Source organism: Dipodomys spectabilis, unplaced genomic scaffold (assembly GCF_019054845.1).
Source record: "Dipodomys spectabilis isolate Male_0828 unplaced genomic scaffold, ASM1905484v1 ptg000032l, whole genome shotgun sequence".
Classification (NCBI taxonomy): Eukaryota; Metazoa; Chordata; class Mammalia; order Rodentia; family Heteromyidae; genus Dipodomys; species Dipodomys spectabilis.
In genome coordinates this window covers 20,437,383-20,462,633 of record NW_024870709.1, presented here as the reverse complement: position 1 = coordinate 20,462,633, position 25,251 = coordinate 20,437,383, and positions in this window count along the sequence as shown.

The window sequence follows — 25,251 nt, the reverse complement described above, 5'->3', positions numbered from 1 at the left end:
ATTGTATATATGTTCTACGTTTTCTTTCTTTTTTCTTTATTTTTGCATCTGTCTTGCTTCTTTCTTCCTTCCTTTCTCCAATTCTTCCTTCGTTCCTTTCATTTATTTATTTATTTATGCCGGTCCTGTCACTTGAATTTAGGGTCTGGGTAACTCCAAGAAGAAAGAAGCTCAGGCCATAGACAGGCTCATGAGATCATTAAGAGTAAGAGAAAGGAAATGGAGCTACAGCTCTTATTCAGTGTTTTGTGGTTAATTGGCTTATAAATGTTCTCACAGACATTCCAGCCAAGACAGACTTTAAATGATGATGCTCGGATCTCAACTTCCTAAGTAGCTAAGATTATAGGCCTGAGCAACAAACACACAGCCCACATTTTCATTCTTCTTTTCTTTTTTTATTTGCATTTCTTTTTTTATTAAATAAGTTTTTTATTGTGAAAATACTGTACAGAGGAGTTACAGTTACATGAGCAAAGTAATGAGTACATTTCTTTTTTTTTGAGGGTGGGGGGAAAGATCCAGTCATGGGGCCTGAACTCTGGGCCTGGGTGCTGTCCCTCAGCTCTTCAGCTCAAGGCTAGCACCCTAGCGCATGAGCCACAACATCACTTTTCTTTTTGCTCATGCATGCAAGACAAGCACTCTACCTCTGAGCCACCTTCCCAGCCCCAATGAGTACATTTCTTATCCAGCATTGTTGCTTCCTCCTTTGTTTTTCCCCTATCATTCCCTCCCTCCCACGTCCTCAGATATACCCCCACCCCCCTGCCCCCACCTAAATTGTAAAGTTCATTTTTAGATATAGCGTCTTGTACATCTCATTGTTGCAATGGGTCAAGCTGTACCCTAATTGAAACATTTTGTTTTTTCCCTTCCTCTCCCCAAATTATACCAACATCAAATACAGTGAAAACAGGGGTTATACCGTGGGGGAGGGACATACAAAGCAACAAAAAAAAATCACATGATACCTCATAAATACATTAGATACATTAGAAACAATAGCAGGGAAGAAAAAAAAAACACTTGTGTCCCTGTCTTGGAGTTCTTTTTTTTTTCTTTTTTTGTCGTTGTGGGGATGAACTCTGGGCATGGGTGCTGTCCCTTGAGCCCTTCAGCTCAAGTGAGCACTCTACTACTTGCGCCATAGCAACACTGCTGATTTTCTGGTGGATAAGAGTCTCACAAATCTTCCTGCCCCAGCTGGCTTTGAATTGTGATCCTCAGTCCTCAGCCTCCTGAATAGCTAAGATTACAGGCATGAGCCATCAGTGCCAGGCTCCATATTTTCTTTTATCTGCATATTTGTTTTCTTAAAAATGCCCTCCTCAGGGAAGATGGCAGAGGAGAAGCTGGAGGCTAAACAAGCTCTCACATAGAAAGCAGTTTTAGAGTTCCAATGAACAGTCCTAAGCCAGAGAATCACACCAAGTGTGCCATCACAGGACAGAGAGTTAGGCCAGAGAGGGAAAATCCAGGCAAGGAGACAGATCTGAGCACTTGGCGGCAGCCGCAGTCACCATACCTGAATCACATAGAGTCCTGGACGAAGGAGCCAGACGCAGCAGGTGAGCAGATTCTACTCAACACCAGCAAGAACCAACAAGGAGCAGACATCTTCATCCTGCAGTTCGCAGACCAGAGATGACCCAGGAACCAAGACTCAGCGTGAGTAGAAGCCTGATATCCTCACTCCTCAGGGAGCAGAGGAGGGAAGGCCACCCCTCCCCCCCAGCACCGGAGATCTCCATCTTGAATACTGACAAAGCTCGGTGGAGCTGCTAGCTCCAACTCAGGCCTTGGAAGAAAACTAGAGTCATTTAGCAGGTCACAAGAACCTAACCTGACCTGCCAGACTCAGCTCCAGCCAGGGAAAAGTCACCCAGCTCGGCTGCCAGCCCCAGGAGTGGCTTTCTTCACTGGGTAATCAGAGCCAGAGGCTGCCCCTCCCTTTAGCAGCAGTAAACATAAACCCTGAGAATGGCTCCAGGCTGGGCTTTGTGAGTTTCTCACAAACTAGCCCCTCCCCGCCCCCCCCCCCAAAAGCTTCTGTTTGCTGAAAGGCCTCAACTCTACCCAGAACCTAGCCTCATCACAGCATCTCCAAACTTGAGGAAAAAGCCATCTCCCTCTTTTGTGATACTCAAAGCAGGTCTGCCTCCCATTGAACTAACCTGGGAGGAGGATCACAAAACCCTGGGTAAAGCAGAGCATTTTTCTGCCTGTTAGAACAAACTGACTTAAGAAACCAATCAAGCCACAGGAACACAAGCCGACCAGAGACTCCAACAAGAGGCTGGTTATGGACACAAGGGAGATACAAGATTTTTCCCACCATTCCCAAAAAAATCAAAGAACTTTTTTTTTTTGTACCTTTTATAAAAAAATTTTTTTTCTAAAATTTTTTTTAATCTTTAATTTTTACCTTTTTTGAAAAAAAATGTTTTCTAGTAACTTTTTTTTCCTCTTAGAATTTTATTTTAGGAGTATATGTGTGTGCGTTTTTCTTTCCTTTTTTTTTGTTTTTTGTTTACCTCTACTGAACTTCTGAACATACAACAATCCAAGACAAGTCCAAGAAATATGATAGATCTATCCAACACTTGGAAGACTCCATCAGAAGGCCTAATCTAAGGATAATGCGTGTAGAGGAGCACCTAGAAACAGAAGTTAATGGACTAGGAAATTTTTTTAACAGGATCCTAGCAGAGAACTTCCCAAACATGCAAAAAGATAGGCCTATTCAGATACAAGAAGCTTTTAGAACTCCAAATAGACCAGACCAGAATAGGACATCCCACCGTCACATTATAATCCACACAGGATCAATTCAGACCAAGGAAAAGATCCTTAAAGATTAGATGGCTATAGGTCTGTAGGTTCATTTCTGGGTTTTCAATTCGATTCCATTGGTCCTGAGGTCTGTTCTTGTGCCAGTACCAAGCTGTTTTGATTACTATAGTTTTATAGTAGAGTTTGAAATTTGGTATTGATATTCCTCCAGCAGTGTTCTTTCTGTTGAGGAGTATTTTTGCTATTCGGAGTCTTTTATTGTTCCATATGAATTTTTGGATTGCCTCTTCTATTTCCTTGAAGAATGAGGTTGGAATTTTGATAGGTATGGCATTGAATTTGTAGATAGCCTTAGGAAGTATTGCCATTTTCACAATGTCAATCTTTCCAATCCAGGAACATGGGAATTTTTCCCATTTTCTAAGTTCTGTTTTGATTTCCTTTTTCAAGTTTTTAAAGTTTTCATCATAGAGTTCCTTCACTTCTTTAGTTAAGTTAATTCCTAGGTATTTTATTTTTTGTGGGGCTACTACAAATGGAGTTGCTTTCCTAATTTCAGCCACACTTTTCTCATTGTTGGCATACAGAAAAGCTATTGATATTTGAGCCCATCTAATATTTGATAAGGGAGCTAAAAAAATAGAATGGAAGAAAGATACCCTCTTCAGTAAATGGTGCTGGCAAAATTGCTTAACTACTTGTAGAAAACTAAAGCTAGATCCTTATCTATCACCCTGCACCAGAATCAACTCCAAATGGATCAATGACCTCAGACACTCTGAAAACATTACAGGATGGAATTGGAGAAACCCGAGGTCTCCTTGGCACAGGCCGAAATTTTCTTAATAGAGACCCGGAAACACAACAAATCAAAGAAAGATTGGACAAATGGGATTGCATGAAGTTGCAGAGCTTCTGCATGGCAAAGGACATAGCTAGCAAGATCAATAGAAAGCCTACGGATTGGGAGAAGATCTTCACTAGCCATACAACCGACAAGGGTCTCATATCTAAAATATACTTGGAACTCATAAAATTAAATCCCCCAACAACAAATCCTCAAAGAAACAACTGCCCAATAAATAAGTGGGCTAAAGACTTAAAGAGAAAATTCTCTGAAGAAGAAAGAAGGATGGCCAATAGACAAATGAAGAAATGTTCAACATCCCTAGCCATAAAAGAAATGCAAATCAAAACAACATTGAGATACCACCTCACCCCAGTTAGAATGGCAAAAATCAAGAACTCTAACAACAACAGATGCTGGAGGGGATGTGGACAGAAGGGAACCTTACTTCATTGTTGGTGGGAGTGTAAACTTGTTCAACCACTTTGGAAAGCAGTATGAAGGTTCCTCAAAAGACTTCACAAAGAGCTCCCCTATGACCCAACAATCCCACTTTTGGGATTGTTTACAAACAAGACTACACTAAAGCGACCAGCACAACTATGTTTATTGCAGCATTATTTACCATAGCTAAGATATGGAACCAACCCAGATGCCCCTCCGTAGATGAATGGATCAAGAAAATGTGGTATATATACACAATGGAATTCTATGCCTCCATCAGAAAGAATGACATTGCCCCATTTGTTAGGAAATGGAAAGACTTGGAAAAAATTATATTAAGTGAAGTAAGCCAAGCCCAAAGAAACATAGATACCATAATTTCCCTTATTTGCAAAATCTAGTATATGTATGAGTCAAGCAAAAAAGGTCAGATAAGGTGATGTTAGGAAAATGAACCCTAAGATATGTATTTAAATGTTTTTTTTTCTTTCATGCATTTCTTTCTAATGTATTTATAAGATTATTTCTTTGTTGCTTTGTATGTCCCTCCCCCACAGTATAACCCCTGCTTTCACTGTATTTGATGTCGGTATAATTTGTGGAGGGGAAGGGGAAAAACAAGTCATTTAAATAAGGATACAGGTGGACCCGTTGCAACAATGAGAAGTACAAGTTGTCATGTCGAAAATGAACTTTACAACTTTGGTGGGGGTGGGGAGGATTGGGTGGGGAGGCCGGGGGAGGCTGGGAAAGGATGGGAAGGGTAAACATAGGAGGAGGCTACAATGCTTGATAGAAATGTACTCACTATCTTGCCCATGTACTTGTAACCCCTCTGTACAGTATTTTCACAATAAAAAAAAAATGCCCTCATCAAAGATTTTCCCAGGAAACATACCAATCCAATTTCTCTGAAGTCTGCTGCTCCACATCTCACCTAACTACTAATGTACATAACTTGTAGAGTTTTAAGATTTTTAGAATACATCTTTCTGTACTTGAATGACAGATAAAAATATTTAAGGTGAACCCCTAAATGATAGACAGGGCCCAGAATAGATACCCATAAAGGCAACCTGAAGGAAAATAAGACAATACTGGAAGAAGAAAGTAAGTTTAAAAGAGTAATAATATCCTAGGAGAAACATATAGAAATATTGCATCAACAAATCCAGAGAACATTCATATCATTTAGAGTAAAATTTAAAAGTAATATTTAACTAATTTCTTTGTTATCATAGAAACACCCAGACATCTCAAATGCATAACATTATAAATAATTGTTCCTCACCTATATACAGGTGGTGAGGTTTTGGGTGATGAGTATTTTCTTCCACATAGATATTCATAGTTCCAGGTGCCTCTATTCTGTGTCATCTCCATCTTGTCAGTCCTTAGTGTTTTCTCCAAACATCTGCCAAGTGATAAATAGTTTCAAAGAAGCATACTTAGTTCCTCTTTGCAAGACACACATATATATTCTATTTCTATTCATGTTTAATTAGGAAGATAAAAGAGATGCTGGGAAATGTAGCCCCCAACTGAGCAATCACTTCTCATAAGCAAAGATAAGAAGAGAATGTGTGCCACACTGCTGGAAAACAGAGTATTGCCACACTCTTGAAAGGAAGAGAAAGGAAACCACAGTCCATGGATAAATAAAATAGTTCAAGTAGTTCCTGGACAATAAAAAATATAAAGTAGCTATTAAGTAATCAAAGCAAGGTTTGAAAGATTAAATTAAGGAAACCATCTAGAAAGTGTAGCACAAAGGCAAATGATAAGAAATAGAACAAACACACCAGAGTTAGCAATTTACCAGAGACATGTACATAGAAGAGTTTCAGAGAGAGAGACACAGGGAGAGAGAGAGAAGATAAACAAATAACAAGGGAAAATTGAAAAGATTGAAAAATAGGAGTTACCAGAAGAAAGATTTCAGATCAGACATGGTAGATAAGACAAACCTAAACCAAGATATATTTTTTAAATGTTCAATGTACTGGGGATAATTTTTTTAAGACACTGATGATAAGGGACCATATTTTATTCAATGTTCAAAATTAGAATAAAATAGTATTTCTGAAATGTGAAAAACTGAAGAGAGCATTGTAACCAGAATTAGTCACATAGAATTTTTTTTTTTTTTTTTTTTTTTTGTCAGTCATGGGGCTTTAACTCCGGGCTTGGGCACTGTCCCTCAGCTCTTCAGCTCAAGGTGAGCACTCTACCGCTTGAGCCACAGCACCGGTTTCCTTGTGGTTTATTGGAGATAAGAGTCTCACAGACTTTCCTGCCCAGGCTGGCTCTGAATTGCTATCCTCAGATCTCAGCCTCCTGAGTAGCTAGGATTACAGGCGTGAGCCACTAGCGCCCAGCTTACAGACAGAATTTTTAACCTAGAATTCTAGACACAACAACTACTAATGAAGAATAACGTTATAATAAAGATAATAGTCAAGAGAGCTTAAAGTGCTATCTTTAAAAGGCTTTAAATAGCCTCCCTCCAATGCTACCAGATTCTACCAGAATGAGAGACAAAAAATAAAAAAGCAAATAAATAATAATAAGCCTACGAAAATAAGACCCATTGTGAAAAAGAAAGACATTACCGGGGATGATAGACAACAGAAATCTAAAAATAAATAAATAACTATACATCACCCTTGAGAGCGAACAATTTGTATGGAAGCAAGAAGCTGGTTCCTTTAAAAGATGAAATTGAGCTGGGACTGAGGTCTGAAGATTGCAGTTCAAAGCCAGCCAGGGCAGAAAAGTATGTGAGCCTCTTATCTCCAGTTAATCACAGAAAAAGCTGGGGGGGGGGGGGGTGTTTTGGTTTTAGTAGTAGAATGCCAGAATGCTAGCTAAGGAACAGCGCCCAGGCCCAGAGTTCAAGCCCCAGAACTGGAAAAAAAAAAAAAAAAAAGATATTGACCTCACATCTACAATATTAACATTACATTGAGAGGATAAAGAACTGAGGTGAAAAGCATCAGTAGTAAGGTATTGCAGAAAAGAAATCATTTAAATTAAAACATGTTTGAAGGAAAAGAAAAACTAGAAAGAAAGAATAAAATTTAACAACAAAGCAACATATCTGAAAGCTTGGGATAGCAAATGGGCAGCCTGGTAAAATTGTAGAGTTTGTAAACTGTCTATTTGTATTTCTAAACAAATTCAGTGATTGTTTTAAATATTGACAGTTCCTGTGCACCACAACTTAGACCACCTCCTTTGTAAAAGTAGAAGATGCCTATGTTTCCACTGTGCAAATGGACTCATATTTTCTTTCCAGCTGTGGTCTGTATTACAATTTTTCTTAATCACTACTTTTATATATTCAGCATTGAATTGAAATCATTTAGTGGCTTCTGTAAAAACATTGGCAACATTTTTAAACTTATTAAATTTTTGATCTTTTTAAAATTTTAAATTATGTCCTTTGAGAAAAGATATTGGCAATTCACTGTGAATGTTCTACAAAATAAAATTAATCTTTAATAATTAAGAAGAGGAAAGCCAAAATGTGGAACTCTGCACAAATAGACTTACCTATCCATCTGGTATAATTCGTGCCAACCATACCAATTAGCACAAATTTAATACAAGAAAATTTGTACAATAACTTTTAAAAAAGCCATATTACCTTGACCTACCTTACTAAAATTCAGGAATCATCTTTGGTATTCATAGTATCATAAGTATAACATGAAAGGAAATGATAACCCTACCTCAGTACCTAACTATTAAAAGCACCAATATAGATTCTCCCCACTGCACACTGCAAACTTAGGTCAGGAAACACAGCAGGAGACACTTGTTAAGGAAGAGAGTTTCTTGAAGATCAACCTGTGAGTTACATACTTAAGAACCACCCAGAGTATCTGTTAAAAATGCAAATTTTTGGATCCTGCCACAAAATGATTATATTATAATTTTCATGGTAGGTCTGAAAATCTGATTTGTTTTTTAGTTTATAAACCTCCTGAAGCTGAAATTTAAAGATGTGCTGCTTTAGTGTGTGGATCTGACTACCAGAGCATTGCAGGTATATTAGTACCCCAAAAATCTAAGCAAAAGCAAAGGGTTGTCTTAAAGCAGAAGATGAAACAGAATTCAACCTTGAGGATACAAGTTTTCAGGCATGACAAAACCTTAAGACAGAGAGAGTTCTTCATTTTCTTCTGAGATAGGGACTTGTAGACATTTTAGGACAGATGATAATATTTTACTATTTGTATAACTAATTTTTATGAAATTTAACTACATAAAGCATGAAGACACAGAAAGCATTAAGATAAAGTAATATGAACAATCTATTTTGATGTCTTGATGATTAGGTATAGCTGTTTATACATATATATATTTGAGATATTATATATACAGATATACGCTTATATAAAAAAATAACCTGGCTTAAACAAGATGAGTATTTTATTTTTCTTTCACATGGTTCATAAACTCCACAATATTCAGAGCAAGCCCATACTTACTCTAGATGCATCTGGTTCTTCCTTGTAGTCTGGTAGCAGTTATGTTTGTGTGTGCTGGAGCTCCAGCCATTGCACCTAACACTTTCCAGATGTGATTATCTGTCAGATGTGATATCATGTCAGACTCTTTCTGATAGCTCTCATAGGTTCTATATAACAACTTTCAGCCACATTTTAATTAGTAATTTTTATTAGTTATTAAACAAATGGGATTAAATATGTTACAGTTGGGCTGGGGTGTAGCTCAGTGGCAAAGCGCTTGCCTAGCAAGTGCAACATCCTGGGTTTGATCCCCAGTACCAAAAAAGAAAAGACAAAAAAAAATACAGTTAAAAAAATAAATAAGTAAATAAATATGTTACAGTTGCCAAAACAATTGGAGTTCCATTGCTTAAAGAACAAAAGCAGATATTGAATTGGCACCTAGAAATCTAGATTCTCTCCTCTACTATATTTGGCTTAAGAAAATTTACCCATCTTCCTTGGACTTCAGCTCTCTCACCTATGAAACAAGAACAAATACTTTTCAAGATGTTATAATATTTAGGGAAAGAATTATATGAAAGATTTGCTACATCATAGAGATTCAATAAATGAAATAAGTTAATAAAAAAGAACTTTTAAAAATATTTTTGGACTTGTTGATCTGTGATATAGGAATGGTGAATTATCTGGTCACATGTAATATCAAATACTGGAACAGTATTACCCTGTCTTGCCATTTCAAAGATGGTTCTTGTTGAGCAATGATTAAGAATTAACATACCCATACAAAGTTAATCACTTGCTAAAGAAAATTAAGAATTCAGGAACAGCAAGTAAAGAGTAATGAAGAAGGCCATTCAGTGAATATAAATAACAATGTAAATCCCTTCACTTTATATGCCAAAACAACAGCTGTATCAGCTGGTAGACATATATACATAGTACTATAAATACATACTAATAAACTGTCATTAAGTACATGCTAATTTCCTTTTTTTTTAAATGCAAGCTCATTCTTCTCTAGCAATACTCTGTAAGTAGACTGAAAAATGTGGGCATGTCACTTTGGGTGTTTGTTATTTCCCTACTTGTTTAATGAGATAAAAAAAAAATAGGACCCTATGGTCCTAATGTTGTAATATTCATGATTCTCTTCGATAACACTTAACCATTTTCCTATCAAAAGTTGGAGTCTATCCCTTTCTTTTTTGAATCTGGATTGGGGTTGGATCACCTGGACCAATAGAAGAAAGAAGTGACATAATGTGATTTACAAGGCTAATTAGGTCTTAGTGGAACTTATCCCACATCTGTACAACTCCCGTGTAAGGAAGTAGATGGGACCACCACATGGAGGGAAGCAGATGTGTATGTCAGCAGCCTCTGCCAGACAGGTAAAGCAGACTATGTCAGCGCTTCCAGCCCAGAGACATTCCAGCTGAATGCAATTAAGTATAGTCCAGATAAAGTCAGAAAACAAATCACCCAGCTAATCTACCAATTAGTGGAAAATATTATTGGATTCATAAACCTTGAAAAACACTAAAAGAGGGCTGGAAAGGTGGTAGAGTGCTCGCCTTGCATGCATGAGGCCCTGGGTTTGATTCCTCAACACCACATATACAGAAAAAGCCAGAAGTGGCGCTGTGGCTCAAGTGGTAGAGCGCTAGCCTTGAGCTGAAGAGCTGAGGGACAGCGCCCAGGCCCAGAGTTCAAGCCCCATGACGGGGAGGAGAGGGTGTAGGGGGAAACTGAAAGAACTTCTTACAGCAATAATGTAAAGTATATAGTATTATTTTGTGAAGAAACACATTCAAGCTTTCATTTGCCTTACCATTGAAGGGTAAAGAACAGACATATTCCTACCACATGATGGACTTACTTGAACAATGAACGAATGAACTATATGAGTGAGCCACTTGTAACTCAATGAAGGATCTGTTATCATTTATAGCATGAAATCTGCACTAGCATCAAGCTCAGAGCACCATCTATTGGCCTGTCAGATAATTTCAAGGAAGCAAAACAATTCACATGCCTCTCTTTTCAATGATTCTTAATAATTCAATGACTTTTAAATGAGCCATATGCTTGCCTCAGAGAAGAAAGTCATAGAGAGGCACTGGTTTTCCCCATGTTCTTTCTTGCATAACAGATACAACAAATAAATTGTATGTTTATGGACAGAGACTCTCCAATATCCAATGAAGCCATTGTGTACTTGATACACATTTTGTGTGTAGTAACAATAAAAAGTTTCAAGAATTTACACAGATCTAAGGTATAAGGTGGATATTTAAGAAATAGCTGTTTCTGAGAAGTGTTTTCAATTGCCACAGTAGAAGATCTATTAATTCTCAACTAGAATCTTTTCAGGCTACATCCCTGTGCTGATGTTCTATGATGTAGACCTTTAACATATTAATTACCCTAGGAGTATTAGAATAAACACAAATTGTCTTCTTAGGAATGTCTCAGTCTATGTACAGAATCTTATCAGGCATGTATCCATCAGCAATCCTACACCTGCTAGTCAGATGTGAGTGCTGTCTGAAAAACTGGTTTTCTTCTTACTGTTAACCCATAGGCAGCAAGCAGGGATGAGAGAAGCATGTAGCCACATTTTTCCACAAGCCACATTGTACCTTTTACTTGGTATTTTGTAGATTTGTTCCCAGCTGGTGTAAGCAGCCAGAAATCCTTTTATGAAAACTGACTTCAACTATACCTAGAGGTCTCCTTGGCAAAGGAGTGTCATCACAGGTTTCTAGTGACCAGGACTCTGTGTCAGGAGTGCCTTGTCATAAGAGAACACTGTGGATAAAAAAGCGTTTAATTCAGAGGTGCTCCTGCACAAAGATACCTTATTACAAAGGGATTTTTAAGCCAAAGGTGACATAGGATGAGTTGTGAACATGCTTGGAGGCACAAGGAAGTTATGATGTACTCTTCATTTGTGCTTAAATGTTTCCATGATGTCAGTTGATTATTGAAACACGTGCACATTTTGTGTGATTAAAATGGAGTCCAAACCCCTTATTTAATTTTCACCGAAAGCATATGGATCCAGGTGCAGTTGGCTCATGTCTATATTCCTAACTAGTCAAGAGGCTCAAAGCTCAGAATCAGAGACAGCCCAGGAACACAAATCCCTTCATGACCTGCGTCTTCAATTATCCAGCAAAAGCCTGAAGTGGAAGTGTGGCTAAGTCATAAAACACAGCTTTGAGGGAAAAACAACCCCTGAGTTTAAGACACAGTACAGGCCTCCTCAAAAAAAAAAAAAATCTCATGAGAGAGAGGCAAAGAAAGTAGGAAAATAAAAGAGAAAGAAAGAACACTACTTGAAAACTACCTATAAAATATGGTATATGGCCTTTCCTCTAGATAGTCTAAAATATAGCCTTAGCCCAAGTAAGATCATGAGGAAAGTTATGTAGATTGTTTTAACCACCACATGCTTTAATCATCATCATCCTTTGTCTGAATTCCCTGCAGAGTCCTTCGCAGTTGTCACCTTTTTACTAGTCCTCATTTTCACACCATCTAATATATGATCTTTGAAAAATGCAACATTATTTTGTCACCAGTTGGCTTAAAACTAATGATGTTTTGCTGGGAGGTGTTTGTTGGGCCTTCAGCATAGCCGTTCATTGACTTTCTGCTGGACTTTAGATAAAAGACAAAATGTTTAACATTCCCATGTAAAACATCTAATGTAGTGTGTGAAGTATATGTAGGACTCTGTAGATTGTACCTGTTATTATTCAGGTCAACTTTCAGGTAACTGACTTTAAAATATTGAAGAATATATCTTATTTCAATCATTAAATAAAAACATAAGTCATAGCCTTTTTTTAAATTCTGAATTGTAGATAACATAGTCACTATCCATGTTTTCTGAGAAACACAGAACTACTGAAAGAGCTCAGAAATGATCAGGTTCATTTATTTGTTTGTTTTTTATTACACAAATGAATACAATGAGTGATTTATTTATACTCACTCCATTTGTTGGCAATAAAAGCCAAGAGCCAAATTTCAATTTCTCTGACTTTCACTCCAGTGCTTTCTCCTACTATACTATGATCCAGCCACTCAACCATCTGCTAATAGAGCTAACAGTTATTGAGTGTCTTCTACATACATTCCAGGAAAATTCAAATCAAAATTCCTGTCCAAGGCCATACAAGACCACAGAATTCACAAGAGGATTCAAGCTGAAGAATTGAGGGCTCTAGTAAAAGTCTAAGGTTTGTTTCTCAAATAAATTATCAGACACTTCCTAATCTAAAGCCATTGACACTAAAGGAAATCCTTTCATTGTAGCTGGGACCATTTCTCGTCAGGCCACAAATTGGTCTTCCTACTCTTTTTCACTGAAGTTACATTTTTAACTCTTTCACTTCATTCTTAGTCCCTTTGTCTGACTAGGATGCATGCGTGTGTGTGTGTGTGTGTGTGTGTGTGTGTGTGTGTGTGTGTGTGTGTGTGTGTGTGTGTGTGTGAAGAATGAGAGATTTGTTGAGTTCAGAAGGCTGAATTTTCATTATCACAAATCTAAGTAACCAGGACAACAGAGAACTTGGTAGCAGATGGCTGGTGAGATCCTCTCTTATTCAATTTATTCAGATGCGAGATTAATTTTTAATACCACATATTAGTAATCTTCTAATACATAGGTAATCTCCTTGGAGGTTCTCTCGGTAAGGACAAAAACTGATAATGGAATAAATGGAAGGAAATCATCCTGATCAGATAGAATGTTTTTCCATCTTTTCCTGAACAGGCATTTTGAATTTTGAAACATTCAAGTCTAAGAAGGGCATGGATTTTCTCATACCCAGAGCAAGCTCCATAACTGATCTTCCAATCTGTAGAACAGTTTCCACCAACTGGAAGATGTGAAAATGTCAAATTGCTTTGAACAAAGCAATTCAAATATTTCAGTTTCTCAACTTATTATACAACTAAATTGGCCCCATATCTACTGTTCTCTTTTTGCTCCTACTGACCTGATGGAGAAATTTCTTTTCTTCAGAAATATTTTAAACTGGGAAGAGCACATTTTCTATATTTTCTTCTTTTCTTTTTACCTTTCTTTCTTTCTTTCCTCTCCCCCATCCATCACCCCCCCCCCCCTCTTGCTGGCTTTCTTGATTTATTTTTTGTGCCTGTCCTGGGGCTTCAACTTAGGGCTTAAGTGCTGTCCCTGAACTCTTTTGCTCAAGGTTAACACTCTACCAATAACTTCATAGCTTGACTTCTAGTCTTGTGTAGCCTTTTGGTGATAATTGGCAAAAAAGAGTGTCATAGACTTTCCTACCTAGGCTGGACTTAAATTGCAATCCTCAAATCTCAGCCTCCTAAGTAGCAAGGATTACAGGCAGGACCCACCTGTGCCCAAGTGTATTTTCTTTAGTAGATAGGATACATAGAAATAAATCTTATTATAGAGGTATGTACATTATATGATCAAAGAAATATTCATATTTAATACATAGGCATGAACTTCTGGGAGCAGAAAAATACAATTTTTTCAATCATTACTTGCATTTTATCAAATAAGCATATATTTTGTTTTGTAATAGAATATGAACAAAGATAACATGAGTCATTCTAAATGGCTGTTTTGTGAACAGATCACGCTTTTCCCCTCAAACAACAGATAAACAAAGGGCAGCTTTGAAGTGATCTTGCTGGTATATGCTTGAGCATCATCTCCATACATCACTTCACATAGTTGTGATTCCACGCATGCACTTATAGTGCTCACTGTATAAAGGAGGCAGCGTAGCAAGCACACAAGGATCAGTGTCATTAGTCGGGCACATTTATAAAAATAACATTTTGAAATATTATTCAACCAAGGATTAACATTTTGACTGCTAATCATTATGAAGACTTAAATTTTATTATAAGGTATTCAGTTTTCCTCTGGTTAGATGCTTCACAGTGAACAGCAAATAGACACTGGTAAAGAACTTATTACTAGTGATGGAGGTATGGTTTAGTGGTATTGCCAACCTAGTATAGGTGAGACCCTGAGTTTAAACTCCAGAACTGTCATTTTCTTTTGTTTCTGTAACAACTGCTAACCACTATTTTAAAATATAACCTTTGCAAAAAGCACATGAGACAAAAATGCCTAGAATAAACTTACACAAAACTTAAAAATAATTTTAAAGCATCTTCTAATCAGGTCAAGACACAGAAGAACGTGGCTTATCCTGTAGACATCTCCTGTGAGTAACTTCTTAGACCTACCCTTTCCTCTCCAAGGGCCACAACCACTGACTTTCATTACAGTATACCATTTGGGCTTTTTACTATAATCTCCAATGTATTCCTCTCTAAATATATAGGTTAGATTAACCTGTATATAACTTCTCAGGAGGCTGAAGTCTGAGGATTGAGGGTTGAAGGCATCCTGGAGGAAAAAGTTCTTAGAATACCATTGCCAAATTGACCAGCAAAAATCTGGGCTCAAGGATATCCCAAATGGCAGAATATCAGCTAAGCATACAGGATTCAATTCAACCTGAATTAAAACCCAGGTTATATATTCTTTTTTTTTACTATACTGACTTGAATGCATCATTTCTTTGTCAATATTGTACTCATATACATTGGTACAGTTTATTCACTTTCTTATACTCACACATAATTTTATCATATAAAACTACATACAAAGTACATATTTACCTTATTTTTATATTTGTGTTAGGATTATTTCCAGTTATTTTAATCTCACAAGAAATTCTGTGCTAAGTATTCTCATAAGTCCTAGTACAAACCTGGACAAATTTCTCTATATAAGAAAAACTGTGGAGGATCTGAGATGATATTCTGCTTGCAGTCTAATGATTGAATCTGCCACAGCTTCATGGAGACTGGTAGAAGACAAAGGACAGTTTGTTATTCAGGAAAATAATGGTGGTCAGAGTGAGCATTTGTCCTGGTTTCTCAGTCACACAAAGAGGCCAGATGGATGTCATGAACGTGCTTTACTGCATTCAGAACAGGAATCCTGAATTCAGGGAATCCTAAATATTTATAATGAACAATAAGCTTAACTTTCATATCACTAGGGACCCTATTTCTATTTTTAAAATCTGTTTTCTGGACAAAGATTTTTGAAAATCAGATAAAAGTGCCTCTGCTCAAAAGACAGTTATAAACATGAGCATGGAGAATATCCTCATTAGTTAATGGCTACTTTTGCTTAAAAAAACTATTATTTTTCTCTCCAAAATATGCGTGGTAGGCATTTATGAACTTATAAAAATAAATTGTGCCCTTATACAAATGTTTTAAAAATGAAGTCATAACTATTTTTATTTGAAACTTGTGACTTAAATATATTTCTCTATAAAAGTTTTGTTTTCGTTCCTTAGCTTGTATCCAGTAAAATGTAAATGCTCTACCACTTGCTTCACATGTGGCCCAATAGGCCCCCAAATACAGTTTGAAATACAAATATAACTTTTAAGAAAAACAACTTCAACTATACACTACCTAGACAAATTTTATTTACAGTTATCAAAATGTGTCTCTGAGCTGAACACTGGTGGCTCACATTTACAATCCTATCTACTCAGGAGGCTGAGATCTGAGAATCACGATTTCAAGCTAGCCTGGGGCAGAATCAAAGAGGCTACTACTCTAATCTGTAAGCAAAAAGATGAACTAGAGGAATGGCTTTAGTAGTAGAGCACAAGTCATTAGCAAAAAAGCCAATCAAACATAAAAGCATAAGTCTGTGCTGTGGTAGTGAAACAAACAAAACAAGGTCTGTCTGTTCTTTATTTTCTCAAGCTACTTTGAAATAGGTAAAGAAAGACCACCATACACTTTGACTACACTTCAAATACAAGAAAGTAGACAATAAAGGGTAAAACTCAATATTAGCCTTCTCCAAAGAAACTCACCAATACACTATACTCCAAGAAAGAAGAATCTTTGAGTATAATTACCCAGCATGAACCTCAAAAGGTCTTATGGGAGTTTTAATTAGGTTGTTGTTGATACAAAGTCTCTTATCCATAACTTCACTTATGTCTCATTTTACTTGTGCTTGTGAAACCTAGAAATGAACAATATGAGTCTTTGCAAAGTTGGAACCCTCACATTATTAATTTCTGAGAGAATCCAAAGTGGTTTTTTAATGTTTTCTAAGTTATTTTTAGGAAGTACAGTATATTTACCATGAGCCAATGACACGGAGTGATAGGTAAGAAAATGCATCCATACATCTAACTCAATACAAAAGAACCTGCTATATCTAATGTATCTTTGAGGCCTTTATGGTAAAGGATTTTGAGAGACTGTGGCAACAAATGAATTTATCATTTAGAATGACATTTCTTGAAGAAGGTATTGGTTCAGATTTTTTTTAATAGAGTCAAATTTACTACTGGAAACTTAGGAGGAAATGCAAGAATTTGGTAACAACAAAAGAGGAAAGAAAGAAAAGCAGAGATCTAGGCAAAAGAACAGGTCATGGTTACTGCTGGGTTGCAGATAAAAGTCATCAGAGAAGACATAAGATGCTTTTGATTGAAGAGATCAGGCTAGAAGATGATTACTGTTTGCTTTCCCTGATCTCACAGTGCAACCACTGACCCGGAAAAACTGCAGGCATCCAAAAAGACCAAGAACAAAAGAGGCAGCAGGTCTTGGAATTAGAAAGTCTTCTGAGAAGTACTTAGGCAAGAAAACAAACCCAATGTTTGCAAGGCTCTTAGTTTGGCTCCAAAGAAGAACACTTTAACAAATGTAGCATTATAAAAGGAATGGTTTTATAGGACAGTTGTTTACTAAAATGTGGTGAAACCAAAGAAAGGAATGCATATCTCTATGCAGAGACATCATTTACCCAACTCTGAGAGTGAACTTGGGAATACTCTCAGAGGCAAAACAAGATAAATAGGAAAGAGCACCGGGGCAGCCAGGCACCTGCTGAATCATGCAGGGAAATAACTGAGCGCATTGTGGAGAGAATGACTGTCTCTCTAGTGTGACATCATAGACACCATGGTAATAAATGGATTTCTCCACAAAAGGAACTGGAATAGGTTCAAAAATAAAAGCTCCTAAGCTTTAGCCCAGGCTCCCATCAGAAGACATTGTGTTTCAGCCACAATGAAACCACCCCACCTCCAGGAGAGAAAAATAGATGCTATATGACAAGGTGAGTGCCTCCAACTATAACAAAATAAACATGAAAAGCTGTGTGTAGATAAACTTTATGAGTGGCACCTGGTTGTTCTAAATAAAATAAATCCGGTGATTTACCAAATCAGAATGTGCAGATGATATTGAGAGTCAATAGAAGTAAAACACAGTATTCAGATATTCCAGAAACCTCACAAATAATAATCATCTCTCATACATTGTTTTCGTTTTTACCTCATATATTCAGGTATTATGCTTTTGAAAAACCAATGTTCATGATCCCACTACCATATCATCCCTTAAGCTGTTTCAGATTTATGCTTCTCCTTATCTTCTAACTTAAGCTTTCTTGGTACCACAGAGATGACTACCTGTCTTCTAACTGTTCCACATGCTAATTGCCATTTTTCCTTACTTATGGTCTTGACAACTCTCAGACCTGGTCTCCTCAACATCTTCATTTTCTAGACCTTCTAAAATAGTATTAGTCAAAAAAAAAGCCATTATTTGTATCAGTTCGTAAATGAAGATTTAGCCAATATAACATTTTCACTTCTAAATGACATAGTACAATCGAATGAAAATCAAGTTTACTACTAGCAAATAAACCATTATTAACAGCTTGGTTTTAAAATGTTTGATCTTTCCAGCATTTTCCTATTCTAGCATGAGGAGGAAGCATTAAAAATACAGCTCATTGCTAACATGTAATTCTTTGCTTATGTGGACTTGGGTACATGAGGGTATCACTGGCACAGTCACATAACCATGCCAGATACAATTTCTCCATTTACACAATGAGTGTGTTAATGGTACCCACATCAGGAAGTTGATGTTGCTACTACATGAGAAAGAATGCTGGAAAGCTTGGTGGTTAAGCACATAGTAAATATCCAATACATTTAGTCTGGTTGGAATCACCTTTCTCACCTTCATAACATCCACATTCAGAGCAATATCAAAGGTATGGATTCTGGGCTGAGAAGGGGGCTAAGTGGTAGACTGCTTGCCTTGCATGCATGAGGCCATGGATTCAATTCCTCAGCACCACGTAAGCAGAAAAGGCCAGAAATGGCACTCTGGTTCAGCCTTGAGCTGAAGAGCTGAGGGACAGTGCCCAGGCCCAGAGTTCAAGCCCCATGACCAACAAAAAGAAAAAAGATATGGATTCCATGTCAAAATTATAAGAGGTGTAAGTAAATATATTGTTTATGTTTGTTTTAAAATTTCAAATTTTTACAAATGGTGCAATATCATTACTTCCTCATGGAAGCATAGAATTCCTGTACATATGTATACACATATATATATATGTATACATATACATACATACATACATACCATATTTTCTTGATGAATTCATATATTGAGGGACATCTGGGTTGATTCCGTATCTTGGTATGGTAAACAATGTTGCAATGAACATGGTTGTGCCAGTCTATTGCATAAATCCAGGAATGGAATTGCTGGGTCATAGGGAAGGTCCATGTTTAATCTTTTGAAGAGCCTCCATACTACTTTTCAGAGTGGTTGAAAAAGTTTGTATTCCCACCAACAGTGTAGTAGCATTCCCTTTTGGCCACATCCCCACCAGCATCTGTTATTATTAGTTTTCTTGATAATGGCCATTGTAATTGTGTAATTGTGTAATTCTTTGAGTATTTATTTTGGGGGATAGATAGATAGATAGATAGATACATACATACATACATACATACATGCATGCATACATACATACATACATATAGATACATAGATATAGATAGATAGATATGTATTAAGCAAAGTAAGCCAGATCCAAAGAAATATAGGTTGCATTGTTTCCCTCAATTGTTTTTGTTTGTTTGTTTGTTTTTTGTCAGTCATGGAGCTTGAACTCTGGGCCTGAGCCCTGTTCCTCAGCTCTTCAGCTCAAGGCTAGTGCTCTACTACTTAAGCTACAGCACCACTTCCGGTTTTCTGATGGTTTATTGAAGATAAGAGTTTCACAGAGTTTCCTGCCTGGGCTGGCTTTAAACCATGATCCTCAGGTCTCAGCCTCCTAAGTAGCTAGGATTACAGGCATGAGCCACCGGCACCCAGCTACCTCAATTGTTGTAACTAGAATGTGCCTATAAATCTACAAGTAAACAAACTGGATGGTAAAGACAAAAAAATTATACTTGGACATGATAAATACAGAGGACTCTAAGAATTCACACAGTGAGACGGAACAAAGATATTCTTAGGCGATCACCAAGGCTAAATAGCTATATGCATATGATTATATAAAATGATGTTTATCAAAACTGACTCCAAGAAATGGAAACATGAATTTTTTGTTATTTTTCTCTGTTTTATTTTTGTTTCCTTTTCACCTTTGTGGCTGTGTTTTTTTTTTTCTTCTGTATTTGTTGTCTTGGATTTAAGTTTCTCTGTTTTGTGGAAGGTAAAGCGGGAGCCAAGAAATGGTGGAACTAAGAGTGAACAAATGTAGCAATGATACTCACTAGACACTATGTTTAAAATGAACTATACAACTTGTGGGAGAGGATGATTGGGAGAGAAAAAACGGGAGAAAATGAGGGAAGAGTTGACACTGCTCAAAAAGAAAAGTACTTATTACCTGACTTATGTAACTGTACATCACCTTTACAATAATAAAATATTTTAAAAATTCAAATTTTTCTCTTGTAAAATCTCTAAACAAAAAGACATTGTCATTTTTTAAATATCAGTGGTTGTTTAGTACCCACATAAGCATACGGAGATGATTCAAAAAGTTCTTTAAAAATAGTGGAACTTCGACCCCTCTGTACAGCATTTTTAAAATAAAAAGTGTACAAAACATATTGGAACTTCAAACTAGGCACTGGAAAGGAGGAAGGAAAAGTAATAAGATAAATTTTTATGAGATGAATTTGTAAAGAGCAATAATATAGAGAGCCAGAGAAATCAAGGCAAGTTGCATAGAAATGCATTCAATAAATGACTTTCTTCTCAATAAAGACTAGGATCTAGTCATTAAATTCTAGATTTAAAATTTAGTTATAAGCGAAATGATTTTATAATTATTTTAGTACATGAAGAATGTTCTAAACAGGCTGTGTGTGTGTGTGTGTGTGTGTGTGTGTGTGTGTGTGTGACTATGTGAACTATCAAAGAAGTGGTGGTGATATTCTGGTTTAAAGGCTGGTTGAAATGAGATAACTGTCAATTGCCATTATATGAGTATTTTCACCTAGGCTGCTCTCAAGGCAATAATTAGAAAAAAAAAAGTCACTGCATGGAGAGTTGTGGAGATGTGCACTTTTCTTTCAGGTTCTAGCATACCAATGTCAGCTACTCTGGGGAACTGAGTTAGAAAAACTACATTAATATTTCTTAATTGAGACAAACAACTGAAATTAAGCACAATATATTGAGATAGATGGTGTAAAGTCAACCTGATAAACGTCTACAATACTTGTTTGAAAATTTTGCGTTTTGAAAAGTTGACCTAATAAGCTTTTTGACAGTGACATGGATGAGAACTCATCAAAGATTTATTTTTTTTTTGAATTAGAGATTGTCACCATAAATGCAATCGTTTTGAGTGGTTTGCTCTGTTCTGCTAGCTTCAGAGAGAAAAGACTAAGATACCTTTGCCAGGTGAGGAATGCCAGATCTACAACAGCAGCATTGAAGAAGAAAACGCAGGCGAGTTGGAAGTGACATGGGATGGGAAGGTGGTGGCATGTCATCTGAAGTGTAAGATAAGAAGGATATAGAAAAAAAACAGTAATAGCTATCCCTTTCGCAACTGGGTTCAGAGCAGAATGATCATCTTGTTGAACACCTTGAGCAAAGGTCAGTTTATTAAGGAAACACTAAGCTTTAGACAGGCACACTCTACATGCCGTTGTTCTTTAGACCACACAGATCCATCGATAGGCTGCTCTCCTAACATGGATCCTGTCATTCTCACAGTCCAAACTCAATCTGACAGTTAACCACCAATTAAATGATGAAGCACAGATCTTAAATGCTTTTATCCACAGAGACCATCTTCTCTTCCCTCTTCCCTGTTATCTGCTTCTTCATATTTATACTATTTCCTTCTAACTATGAGGATCCTTCTTTTATAGACATTGTTTTTAACCTTTTGAAATTCTTTCAAGTAGAAGGGTGGCACACTTCCATAATCCCAGCACTTGGGATAGTGAGCTAAAGGGATCATGAGTCTAAGGCCATCTATGACTACATATTATGATCCTGTCTCAAAACATCATCTCCCATCATTAAGTAGCTGTGGTAAATGTCCCAGATGTTTGGTACACTTCACTTTAGATATGCTGGCATTTATTATTCTAACCATTCTCCTAAAAATTCCTACAAGCAAGTGAGGGTAGCTATAATTAACCTCATTCTGTAAGAGGGGAACCAAGGCTTAAGAGATAATTAATATAATCAAGCAACTGATTCAGAGGCAATCACCAATTCAGAATTTCTTTCTCAATATCCTATCTAGTAAATACTACTGTCAATTTCTAAATTTCTTTAAAAGAAAGGTGCCATCTAAATGTATTTTTGCTATGTATAGTGCTACTTGCATCTCAAGCAATATACAGTAAAATGGAAACTAGAATTAAAAAGAAATGTCTCCTAATCAAAATTCCATTGCCTTTTCCCAAACCTCCTGTGTTTTTAGGATAATCTACAACAAACAGAAAGTGAAGACTGCTAAGCAAAATACTAAATGAAAATAATCCTAATGCTTTTTAGATCTGATGTGCCATAATTTACTGCTCAAACAGCATGAATTAGATAACATACACTTAGATTCTATTGCTATTTTTAGCCTGGACAAAAGCGTATTGTTTTCAGTATGTGTTTATAAGAAATAGGGTGTATTTAAATAAAAACATAGGAAAGAAAAAGGAAATAATACAAGGCAATTTTCAATTCCTAAAGGTGCTTACTATGTAAGTGTCTCAAACTGAAGTCTCCTCACGTCTCAGATCCTTAGCAGAAGGCATGCAATCAAGCCTCCATTCCAAGCTGAATGCTTCTAACTTATTAATTCTAACAGACAAGATAAGAGGGAAGAAAACCTCTGAAGCATGTAAATTCCATTGTTTTAATGTATAAGTGGCTTTAACCCTGAAGGGTGGCTCACCAACCATTGAGGAGCTCTTGAATGCTGAGTGATATTCTTCAGTTCTTCCTTTTGAGTTTAACACAATTACTCCATATTTGAAAAAGTATTTCTGAAAACACTGGTTTTAAAACTTGGACAAATCATTCAAAATATTTAAAAGCAAATCTCTGAGATGCAATAGTGCTACACAATCAGAAACAATAGGGACAGGAGCACATCGAATGTAATTGGAGAGAATTAATGAGATAAGGTTAATTAGAGCTATAGTACTCATCTTATAGTACTTTGTTGGATAATGAGTGAAATAAGACATATTCTAGCATAAGCCATAGGTTTTCTAGCTGTGAGTTTTCAATCAAAAATATAAGTCCAAGTCTTTTTGTAGGATCCAAATGTTTTGTTGCTCTAAAGAGTATTCGTGTTTTTAAAAGTTGACGTACATTACCTAAATCTTAGAGTGACCCAAGTATTTATTTTACACTGGTAAAATTATTATTTGATATTTTATAATATTTGATTTTGCATTTAGGGAAGTATTTTAAATCAGTAAGTAATACATTGAGTATAACTTAAAAACATAAAATCTGGAGGAAAAAGGATATTATAAGGATTTCTCAAATTTGGCTAATATTGTAAACTATCCTGAAATAATAGGAACAGCTCACAATATGAATATTTCACAATTTCCTTTTTGTGGAAGTGTTTTTCGACACTGTTAAATTTCATAGTTGTGGCTAATCTCAACCAGGGACAATATAATGATTGGATACTGGGCCAAAGAACTGAGAAAAGAAAGAGAGAATAGGAAAGGAGGTCCCCTGGGGGTTGGGCGCTCACCTGGCTTCTGAAATCATTAACAGTTAATTCAGTACAGGGGAGCTCACTAAAGGTAAGTTCAGAGACTAGGGTATCAATCCAGCTTTGAAGTTACAATCATCAACCTGAGACATAGTTTGCATACAAGCTATAATTGACTCCCTTATCTTAGGAGGCAGAGAGGAATAATAAACACCCCAACCTTCACATAGACTTTCATTTTTTTCTCCAATATCTTAAACTTTTGGTGCCCAAAGAGCTCAAACTTAGGGTAGAAACTTGAACCTCTATCTTGTCTTGACTGTTTGATCTTTCCAGGGCCCATCTCACAGCCTTCTGAGTGAGTGCTATTGAGATGGCCTTCCAATCTCTTAACCTTTCCAGGTCTCAGAGCTCAGCTTCAAAGTTCCCTACACATAGTGATTGTGCAGTGATACCTATGAAATGCTTTGAAATCCTTGAAGGAAGGAATGCTGTAAGTGAAAATCATCCCTCTTTTTGTTCCACAATAAATCCCAGCTAACATTGTAGGTAATTAAGGAAGAAGCATGGGAGTACTTAAGAGTAATTGACATCTCATAGTTTTGGGGAGGTGCTGTTCTTCAGTACCATCAAAAAAAATGACAAGTACAAAACAGAAAAAAATAATCATTCATCGAAGGCTGGAATCCATCAAGGCCTTTTATTTCCAATCTGAGCATTCTAGGTGCAGTTTTGAAAGGAGGTCTTGGTAACTCACTAGTCTTCATTAATATAAAGCAACTAAAGGGGTTCAGAGTCTACAATAGCATCTAGCATCGTTGCGCTTTTTCAGGTGAGTGTTGAGTCTTAAAACATTGAATGAAAAATGAAACAATTTCTTATTGCTTGATATGCAAGTATAAAGTAAGGTGTTTAGTGTTCACAGGGGCGGGGGGGGGGGGGTGTGTGTGAGCGTATTTTACCATGCTGCTCGATAAGGGGGACTGAAAATCTTAGAGATGCTAAGATCGTCTCATGGAGATTTCTCCTGCCTCTTCGGTTGGATAAGCCGGCTGCAGTCCTCCCTATTGGCCTGAGCTTATTTACTTCTCAGCTAAGAACGTGCTGCCCCTTTTCCTCTGCTCACTAAATCTTGCCCGTAAGTCAACACCTGAATCTTATTCTTTTTTTTCCCAGAAAGAATTTAGATGTTTTATTTTAGGATGATATTTAGAATCTCCTACTTCAAAATGTTTGTGATTCATAAAGTCTCTAGCCATACAATTGCACAATTCAGGTATTTAGGAAATATTTTCTGGCCAAGGATATGGCATATTTTTTTTTGAATAAGCAACCCAATAAAGTTTAGAAACCTGTTCTTATTCTTTCCAACTTCTATGGTAGTCCGCAGGAGGCTACAATGGATAAAGAAGTAGATGAGTCAAATGATTAGGGCAAAAAAAATATTACTAGACAGGAGAGGCCTTCTATGGATTTTGATAGTTTTTTGTTTTGTTTTTGTTTTTAATTTACAGATATATTCTTGTTATGAAGCCTAGGTTGGCTTCAAACTTACAATCCTTCTGCCTCAAATACCCCAGAGCCGTTGT